Below are 10430 nucleotides of genomic sequence, written 5' to 3' on the forward strand. Positions count from 1 at the left end.
TGTGCGTCTAGGCCAGATGGTAACAGGAGGCAGGGAACACGATGTTTTACCCAGGTTCGGGCCCTCTTGATGGAGGTAAAACCCTACGTCCTGCTTGATTAATATTGATGATATGGGTAGTACAAGAGTAGATCTACCACGAGATCAAGGAGGCTAAACCCTAGAAGCTAGCCTATGGTATGATTGTAGTATATGGAGTTGATTGCCTACGGACTACAACCCTCCGGTTTATATAGACATCGGATAGGGTTAGGGTTACATAGAGTCGGTTACAATGGTAGGAGATCTTGAATATCCGCATCGCCAAGCTTGCCTTCCACGCCAAGGAAAGTCCCATCCGGACACGGGACGGAGTCTTCAATCTTGCATCTTCATAGTCCAGGAGTCCGGCTGAAGGTATAGTCCGGCTACCCGAACACCCCCTAATCCAGGACTCCCTCAGTAGCCCCTGAACCAGGCTTCAATGACGACGAGTCCGGCGCGCAAATTGTCTTCGGCATTGCAAGGCGGGTTCCTCCTCCAAATCCTTCATAGAAGATTGTAAACACCAAGAGTAGTGTCCGGCTCTACAAAATGTAATCTGCTACAGAGAGAATAATATTAACACAAATCTAATCTGCTGACGTATTGCCACAGAGAGAATAATATTAACACAAATCTAATCTGCTGACGTATTCCGCAGCGTGACATCACACTATGGCCAAGCCTTTGTTCGAATCGTTTTCACCTTTCCACCTCAGCGTGTTTTGCGAGGCGGTTTCCTTGGCACGTCTTTGTCAAAGCAGAGATCGTGTACCCCCCTTTTACGAGATTCTCATCAATATGGACGCGGGTAACCCAACCGCTCCATTTATCATGGCGCTTGGGAGGCAAGCGAGTTTTACTAGGCAGGTGGGGACGCACAACCGCATCCGCCCATATAAGGGGACAAGGATCCACCTTTTTACCTACGCCTTCTTCCTCCTTTGCCTATCCATCTCCTGCGCACCCGAGCTCCAGCGCCCAAGACCTCACTTCCTACCTCAACCTTCTCCAACAATGTCCGGAGTGGGAGGCAAGTGGATGGCCTCCTCCGTCACGGAGGGCCATGTCAAAAAGCTAAGAAAGGCCGGATACCTGTCCAAGGACATCGCGCACCGGCTTCCCGAAAGGGGGCAGCTTCTCCCCACCCCAAGGCCCCATGAGAGGGTAGTATTTCTCCCCCACTTCCTCCGCGGACTGGGTTTTCCACTCCACCCATTTGTCCGGGGGCTCATGTTCTATTACGGCCTGGATTTCCACGATCTGGCCCCGAACTTCATCCTGAACATCTCGGCATTTATTGTCGTGTGCGAGGCTTTCCTCCGCATCCGCTCTCATTTCGGCCTCTAGCTCAAGACCTTCAACGTCAAGCCCAAGGTGGTGCGCGGCAGCCAGGCGGAGTGCGGAGGCGCCATGGCGGGCAAGATGGCTAACGTCCTATGGTTCGAGGGCTCTTTTGTGGAGACCCTAAAGGGGTGGCAATCCGGGTGGTTTTACATCACCGAGCCACGCGATCCGAAATGGACCGTAGCCCCCGAGTTCCGATCCGGACCCCCCACGCGGCTTATGTCCTGGAAAGAGACGGGCCTGTCGTGGGGTGACGAAAAAGAGGTGACCGGATTGCAAACATGCATCCAGTCCCTGGTGAACAAGCCAATCCGGCTTGTTCGTGTAATCCAGGTTATGCTCGTCCGCCGGATCCTCCCGTGCCAACAACGGGATTTTAATCTGTGGGAGTTCGACCCGGCGCAGCACCAAACCCTTAGCAGGCTCTTCGACACGACGTACAAAGATGCCTGGAAGGTGCTATTCAAGGGCGCCGAGCCTCCCGCATCCGCTTCCGAGGACCGCGGATACAGCTCGCAGCGTCACGCTAGCGAGGTAAGCTATCTTCACCTTTTACAGGATGTTAAGCTTTTTTCATAGTTTGACTCTATGCGGGATCTAAACTCCCTTACCTTTGACAGGCTTGGCGGGCGATATCCGGACCGATTAACTGTCCGGCTCCGCTGCCCGAAGACCCAGCCCCAGCTCTACTAGCGAAGCTGCTGGTTCCGGCGCCTTATGTGGTGCCGAAGAAGAAGGCCAAGAAGAATAAGACCACGGGGACTCGAAAGAGTGCCCGCAACGTGGTGGTGTCGGACTCGTCATCTGACGAGTCCGAGACGCCCTCCTCCCGCGAAAACAAGGAGGAGGAAGAAGAAAACTCTCCCCCCCCAGCGGAGGGAGGAGAGAAGAGGAAGGCCACCCCAACGGGGGAGGCCGAGGGGTCTAGGAAAAGGAAGACCCCTCCGTCGGACTACGCCCCTAACGCCGAAGAGGGCAAAGAGGAGTGGCCAAACAGGGCCAAACGTCCGGCAAAATCGTAAGTTCGGATATCAGAATAACTCATGATGTTCCTTTGTTGCACAGCTTTCCCTGATGTCGAATGTAATTATGCAGTCCGCCCCGGGCCGAATTCGACGAATCGTCGGGCGGCTCCCTGGACTCATCGGACGTGAACTCAGTTCCGCCCGCTGTCTCCCCCCGCACTACAGACGACGCTGAAGTGGCGTCGCGACAAGCTCCGGGGCAGGAGGAGGTGGTCCCGGAGGAGCCGCAAGGCAACCTCCCGGACTCCAGGAGTGAAGGGGATAAGGCCTCCCAGGGCTCCCAGTCCGGCTTTGTGCCGGACATTGCGCCGGGATCTTCCACAGTTCCGGACCACGGTAGGCGAACTCCTTCCAAGAGGAGCAAGCCTTCTGAGCCGGCGGCCTCCGTCCAACCGGAGGTGCCGGACAATCTGCTGGAGGTGCTTGACGGCGCCTCCATCGACGAGGGGCACCGTACTATTATGAGTACGGTGATCCAGAAGGTTCGGTCCGCCAAGAGCGGACTGACTGAAGCTTGCGCTAGCCTTCTAACAGGCTTCGAGGTAAGTAAAAATTTGTAAAAATATTACCGCATAGACAGTAGCCCCTGATGCTCTGTTTGGCATTCGGAAAGAAAAGCCGAATAGAGGATCTATTAAATATCGCAGGAGTCTAACAAAAAAGAGTCAATATGTGTATGCAGGCTTCACTGCTATCTACCGCCGCACTGACTGCGGAGGTAGGTGTCCTGAAGCAGGACCTCAAGCGGACCGAGCAAGAGCTCGGCCTTGCCAAGAGGCGGCTCGAGGAGAAAGAAGGTAAGAAATACCTTACAGAAAAAGTGCCTATAAAAAGGCGTGATTGCAAAAAAAATAACAGGATTGTACTGCTTATTGTAGGGGCCACGACTGAAGTGGCGACCCTTAAGCAGGCGCTGTCTGAGGCTGAAAAGAAAACGGCCGCGGAGCGCACCGAGCGAGACAGACTTGGGGCTCGGGTCGGCGAGGTGCAGCAAGAGCTTCAGGGTCTCATGAAAAAACATGAGAGTTTGGAGGTTGAGTCAAAGGCGCAAGCATCCAAGCTCGTGACGGCCCTTGAGACTGTCAAGTCTGCCAAGGCCGAAGCCCAAAAGGCCCTCCAAGAGTTGGAGGAGATGAGGAAGATAGCAGCGAGTAAGGCATTCTTTATGCAAAGCAGAAATATAAAAGTAAACTACTTGTTAATTACCCGAATCCGGAGCTCTCCAGGGGCATTCGCAGATCTTCCCCGCAGCGTATCCAACGCCGCCGCATTCTACCGAGCTGAAGAGGGCAGCTCGATGGAGAAGGTGTTCTGGTCTCAGTATTCTGAGGCCGGACACCCTGTGCCCTTGAGCGACCAGCTGAAACAGCTGGTCGAGCTCCACAAGGCGGCCGAACAGGCCATGAAGGGCTTCATAGTTCGGCTATGGCCCGGAGAGGCCCTGCCTGGGAGCTATTTCGGGCTGGTGCGGCGGCTGGTGGAGGCCTGTCCGAGGCTCGAGGTCATCAAGCGCTCCGTCTGCATCGAAGGTGCCCGTCGGGCCCTTGCCCGTGCGAAGGTGCACTGGGGTAAGCTGGACGGTGAGAAGCTTGTGAAGGACGGGCCGCTGCCAGGGAAGGAGCATCGCAAGCCCGAGAACTACTACAAGGATGTTCTTGCAGGTGCCCGCCTTGTGGCGGATGAATGTACCAAGGATGTGATTTTTGAATGAACTCGCTCGTGTTTATCCTGTGCGCTGAAAACTTGTTCATATGCGCTAAGCAATGCTTATTGAATTTAAAATATTACTTTCTATGCGGCCGTTTATCAAAAAATTGAGAGATGGCCAGTCGTCGGCTTCTGCCCCCATGCCACTAGTGCTGGGGTGTTCGGGATAAACCTGAGCGCTCTTTTTCCCATAGTTGGGTCCTTCGAGGGAGGCGCTCAGCACAACGAACCAGGCAATCGGACTATAATGCTTGAACACTCTCACTTAGCCATAGAACTCTATAATTTTAAATTTCGTCGAAGCCCCTAGTTCGGAAGACCGAGTTCGGGGCGCTATCCACGCCTTGGCCGGACAAAGCCAGCTCCTCGCTCGAAGCGGCATAAGTCTTTAGGGACTCGAAAAACCTCTCGAACAGCAACCGGTCTCTCGCCTCATCATGACAGTCAGTTTTAGCTTTCTCCACTGAGGTGCTTAACCCAGCTGAACCGGCGCACAATCGCAGTGGTTCTCCTAGTGCTACCTTAGCCGATATAGTGGAACGTAAGGCACCAAAACATAGGAGCCGGTCAAACCCAACTATTGACCCAAATCATGATTCGGAGCCGATGCATATAGTGTTATAAGTTCGGGGTGCCGCACTTGTGAAAGTGTACGGACTTCTCACACCATTATGAGGGGTACTGAAGCCCCTGGCGTGTTTGCCGTACCATGGTGTACGGGTGCAATCATGTCATTTAATAAACATAAATGTGTAAAGAAGATAATGCAAAAAATAGACAAGAAGCTAAGCATTGTTTATAGAGAGGCTATTTATCAAAGCTGAACGATGCAAATAGTGCGGTAAGCAAAAGATATTGGACTATTCAGTATGTCCTGACCAGGGGCAGGCCGCGGAATTGTATTTAAAAGAGGTATACCGCTCGTAACAGAGACCACCTGGGAGTTCCATAATGCGGCATGGCTTGTCTGCCTCCCTGGATCTTGCATCGTTTGTGCGGCGGTCGAATTGCCGAGCAGGTCGTCCGAAGTATGGAGTCCTAAAAGTAAGAAAAAATTAAAAAAAGAGTCCGGCAGCCCCTAGTACGTTTTAAGCCGTATTTTGGGCGTGCCATTATTGTGCCCCTTCCCCCGTGCCCATGGTATTTCAAGGGCGTAGTTATGTACGCGAGGTACTGGTTTCGCTATGCCGCGAAAGCTGGGGTTGGGGCCGCATTGCTACGCTTGCTCAGAGTGTGCCAGGTGGTCCTGCTGTGGGTTACTCCGGGCGCGCTTGGCAGTGTCTGGCTTTTTAATGGCCGGACTGGAGAATTGCCTGAGAAGGCTACTTTGTACCTCCGCTGCGAGAGCCGCCGTATGCTCCTCCGTACAGAGGGAGCGTTCGGTGTTTCCGTTGACCGTAATTACTCCTCGAGGGCCTGGCATCTTGAGCTTGAGATATGCGTAGTGCGGCACCACATTGAACTTAGCGAATGCGGTTCGTCCGAGCAGGGCGGGATAGCCACTACGAAACGGGACTATATCAAAGATTAACTCTTCGCTTCGGAAATTGTCCGGGGATCCGAAGACCACGTCAAGTGTTACTGAGCCTGTACAGTTGGCTTCTACACCTGGTATAACGCCTTTAAAGGTCGTTCTTGTGGGCTTAATCCTTGAGGGATCTATGCCCATTTTCCGCACTGTATCCTGATAAAGCAGGTTTAGGCTACTGCCGCCGTCCATGAGGACTCTTGTGAGATGAAATCCGTCGATGATTGGGTCGGGAACCAATGCGGCGAAGCCGCCATGACGGATGCTAGTGGGATGGTCCCTTCGATCAAAAGTGATCGGGCAGGAGGACCATGGGTTGAACTTTGGGGCGACTGGCTCCATCGCGTATACGTCCCGTAGCACACGCTTCCGCTCCCGCTTGGGAATGTGGGTTGCGTATATCATGTTCACCGTCCGCACTTGTGGGGGAAAGCCCTTCTGTCCATTGTTGTTCAGCGGCTTGGGATCCTCGTCGTTGCTGTGCAACCCCTTGTCTCTGTTTTCGGCCCTTAACTTGCCTGCCTGCTTGAACACCCAACAATCCCTGTTAGTGTGATTGGCTGGCCTTTCGGGGGTGCCATGTATCTGGCACAAGCGATCGAGTATTCGGTCCAAACTGGACGGGCCCTGAGTATTCTTTTTAAATGGCTTTTTCCGCTGACCGGATTTATAGCCTTTGAATCCGGCATTGACTTCCGTGTCTTCATTACTGTCGCTGTTAACGCGGCGTTTTTGCTTATTCCGACGTGTCCTGCCACTTTTGTCCTTGGTATCCGAATTACCAGGGTTCTTTGATAAGTTGTTACTGCAAGCTAGCCAGCTGTCTTCTCCCGCGCAAAAGTGGGTCATGAGTGTCGTGAGGGCTGCCGTGGATTTCGGCTTTTCCTGTCCCAGGTGCCGGGCAAGCCACTCGTCGCGGATGTTATGCTTGAAGGCTGCTAGGGCCTCTGCGTCCGGACAGTCGACTATCTGGTTTTTCTTTGTTAGGAACCGTGTCCAGAATTGTCTGGACGATTCCTCTGGCTGCTGAATTATGTGGCTTAAGTCGTCGGCATCCGGCGGTCGCACGTAAGTGCCCTGGAAGTTGTCGAGGAATGCGGCTTCCAGGTCCTCCCAAGAACCGATTGAGTCTGCTGGCAAGCTGTTAAGCCAATGCCGGGCCGGTCCTTTAAGTTTGAGCGGGAGGTATTTGATGGCGTGTAGATCATCCCCGCGTGCCATGTGTATGTGAAGGAGATAATCCTCGATCCATACCACCGGATCTGTTGTGCCATCGTATGATTCGATGTTTACGGGTTTGAAACCCTCTGGGATTTTATGATCCATTACTTCATTCGTGAAGCATAGCGGGTGTGCGACGCCTCTGTACTGGGCTATATCACGACCCAGCTCGGAAGAGCTATGTCTGTTGTGTTCGGCCCGGCCGGATTTGTTGTATCCGGAGTGAAGATCATTGTCACATGTCGTAGGGTGCCTGCGTGATCCGTAGATCGATCTTGTTTGTCTTGCCTTATCCTCCAGTATGTCTCGCAGGTCGGGCGCATTTTCCCGTGCCTTAGTTGAGCGGCGTCGGGGCATGGCTTGGGTGGAGGGCCGAGAGGCCTCTCTATCGCGGCCGCGAGGTGGCCGGTCTGCCATGTCATGCGCTGGTGATGTAGGTGCTTCCTCCTCTGATCGGGGTAGCGGCCTGCACTTCGGGTAACACTTGGAGGGGCGTTTGAGTTCATACTCTTCGGCCGTAAGGACTTCAGTCCATCTGTCAGCTAGCAAATCTTGGGCAGCTCTAAGCTGTTGCTGCTTTTGCTTGAGGCTGCTTGGCGTGGCTAAAAGCCTGCGTTTAAAACGCTCTTGTTCGGCGGGGTCTGATGGTATGACGGATTCGTCGTCATCGAGGCTTGCCTCGTCTTTGGGGGGAGGCGTATAGTTATCATCCTCGACCTCTCGGTCTGCCGCTCTCTCATGAGGGCTGGCTTATCCATCTTCCTGTGCCGAATCTTGCTGAGGTGGGTGTTCTTTGGCGCTATCCGGGGTAGTATTATCTCCCGTGCCGGAATCACCGTTTTTGCTTTGGCGGGATTTAGAGTGGCGCCGCTGACGCCGGCGCTTTGGCTGTTTCTTGGGGGCGTCATCCCCCACTGTTCCATCGCCATCTCCATCTTTTGGAGTATCCACCATATATATGTCATATGACGAGGTGGCCTTCCAGCGCCCTACAGGTGCTGGTTCCTATTCGTCTCCTACATCGTCGTCCATGCCGTCGATGTCTTCAGAGCTGAAGTCAAGCATGTCGGTTAGATCGTCGACAGTGGCTACAAAGTGGGTGGTGGGTGGGTTTTGAATTTCCTCATCGTCCGTATCCCACCCTCGCTGACCATAGTCCGGCCGGGGCTCTCCTGATAAAGAGAGAGACTTAAGAGAATTCAGGATGTCGCCAAAAGGTGAATGCTGAAAGATGTCTGCGGCGGTGAACTCCATTATCGGCGCCCAATCGGATTCGATTGGCAGGGGCGCGGGGGGTTCGGAGTTCGGAAAGGAGTCTGGATCCTCGGAGTCACGGATCATGCAGAGTGCGGGGCTAGCGTTCGGCTCGATCGCCTTTGAGATCGAAGCCCCTGAGGTGACGTCCAACTGCTCATCCTCGATTGGCGCAATAGGCTCCGAGTTAGGGGTCGGAACCGATGCGTGTGCGACCTCCAGGACACTGTCCGGAGGCAGAGCTAGATCATGCCCCTCGAGATAGTGCGGCGCGCTTGGCCGTGGCTCGAACCCGTCGAAGATCAAGTCTCCGCGGATGTTAGCCGTGTAGTTTAAGCTTCCAAACCTGACTTGATGGCCAGGGGCGTAGCTTTCGATCTGCTCCAGGTGGCCGAGCGAATTGGCCCGCAGAGCGAAGCCGCCGAAGACGAAGATCTGTCCGGGGAGAAAGTCTCACCCTGGACCGTATCGTTGTTGATGATCAAAGGAGCCATCGGGCCTAAAGGCGACGACACAGAGGAACTCTCAACGAAAGCACCAATGTCGGTGTCAAAACCGGCGGATCTCGGGTAGTGGGTCTCGAACTGTGCGTCTAGGCCGGATGGTAACAGGAGGCAGGGAACACGATGTTTTACCCAGGTTCGGGCCCTCTTGATGGAGGTAAAACCCTACGTCCTGCTTGATTAATATTGATGATATGGGTAGTACAAGAGTAGATCTACCATGAGATCAAGGAGGCTAAACCCTAGAAGCTAGCCTATGGTATGATTGTAGTATATGGAGTTGATTGCCTACGGACTACAACCCTCCGGTTTATATAGACACCAGATAGGGTTAGGATTACATAGAGTCGGTTACAATGGTAGGAGATCTTGAATATCCGCATCGCCAAGCTTGCCTTCCACGCCAAGGAAAATCCCATCCGGACACGGGACGAAGTCTTCAATCTTGTATCTTCATAGTCCAGGAGTCCGGCTGAAGGTATAGTCTGGCTACCCGAACACCCCCTAATCCAGGACTCCCTCATTTAGTCTATGGGTCTGCAATATTCAGATCTGTATGTATTTTGCAAATTTCTATGTCTACAATACTCTGCACGGAGCTACTCTAGCTAATTGCTCCCACTTTCAATACGTATCTAGATCGAGACTTAGAGTCATCTAGATTGGTGTCAAAAGCTTGCATTGACGTAACTCTTTACGTGTAACATCCCAAAATTCTAAATTTTGGAATGTTATAAACAAATAGATAGATTTGATTGATTGTTTGATTGACTGCGTGAAATTGAGTGAAATTCGAATTCTTTTGAAAGTTAAATGAGAGGGAATAAAAGGACTTTCCCAAACTTTCATATTTGCTTTCTGATCTCCATGAATTCAAATTCTTTTCAAACACAAAACTCTAGAGAGAAGATGACATGACTTCTTCCATTTAAAAATGAAAAGGGTGTTTGAAAAATAATTGAATTTCATTTGGAAATATTCCAATTCTTAAACTTTATGCGACTCAATGATTTTCACGAGAGAAGATAAAATGACTTCTTCAAATTATATGAAATATGAGTTGGGAGTTTTCTCAAAATTTGAATAGAGGATCATTTGATTTATTTATTTCATCTTCAATAATTTTTCCGTTATAAAAAAATATAAGAGAGGGAATAATATGACTTTCCCAAAATATAGGAAAAATGAAGATTTAATAAATAGATCAAATTTCGTTTTCCGGAGTTTATTTGCATTTTATTTGGATAGGGAAAAATGCGCGTTTTCGAAAATTGCTTTTTAGGTCCGGAGTAAAGTTCTTTTTGTTCGACTCATTTTTAGGAGTCGGGGAAAATTTACTTTTAGAATTTTGGAGTTCGTTTAGTTTAGTTTTCTTTTGTTTTCTGCGCGCGAAATCTGTAAAAAAAAATAATAATTCTGGAGCAAGGCCAGCCGGGCCTAAGGCCCAAGCCAAGCCACTGCCCCCAGCCTCCCCTGCGCCAAGCGCGCAAGGCGCAGGCAGCCAGGCCGCTGCGCCGCCTCTTGCCTCTAGTCCTTTTTGGACTAGGGTTAGCCCCTCCCCTTTCCTTGTTTCGTTTTCTTTAGTCCTACTCCGTTTATTCTTTCCTATTCCTAGTCTATTTCTTGTCCCCTACCCCAAGTTTCCTCACCCCTCCCCAATATAAATATTCCCCAAACACCCCCCTCTCCCCACACAAAAACCCAAAAGCCCCAAGCCTCCACCGTGCCTCTCACCCCGCCGCCGCACCTTGCCACGCCGCCGCCGTCCTGCGTCACCGCCGCCGCTGCACCTTGCCGCGCCGCCGCCGCGGCACCTTGCCGCGC

The sequence above is a fragment of the Triticum urartu genome, chromosome 6A, assembly GCF_056163025.1.
Source record: "Triticum urartu cultivar PI428250 chromosome 6A, HENAU_Tu73, whole genome shotgun sequence".
Classification (NCBI taxonomy): domain Eukaryota; kingdom Viridiplantae; phylum Streptophyta; class Magnoliopsida; order Poales; family Poaceae; genus Triticum; species Triticum urartu.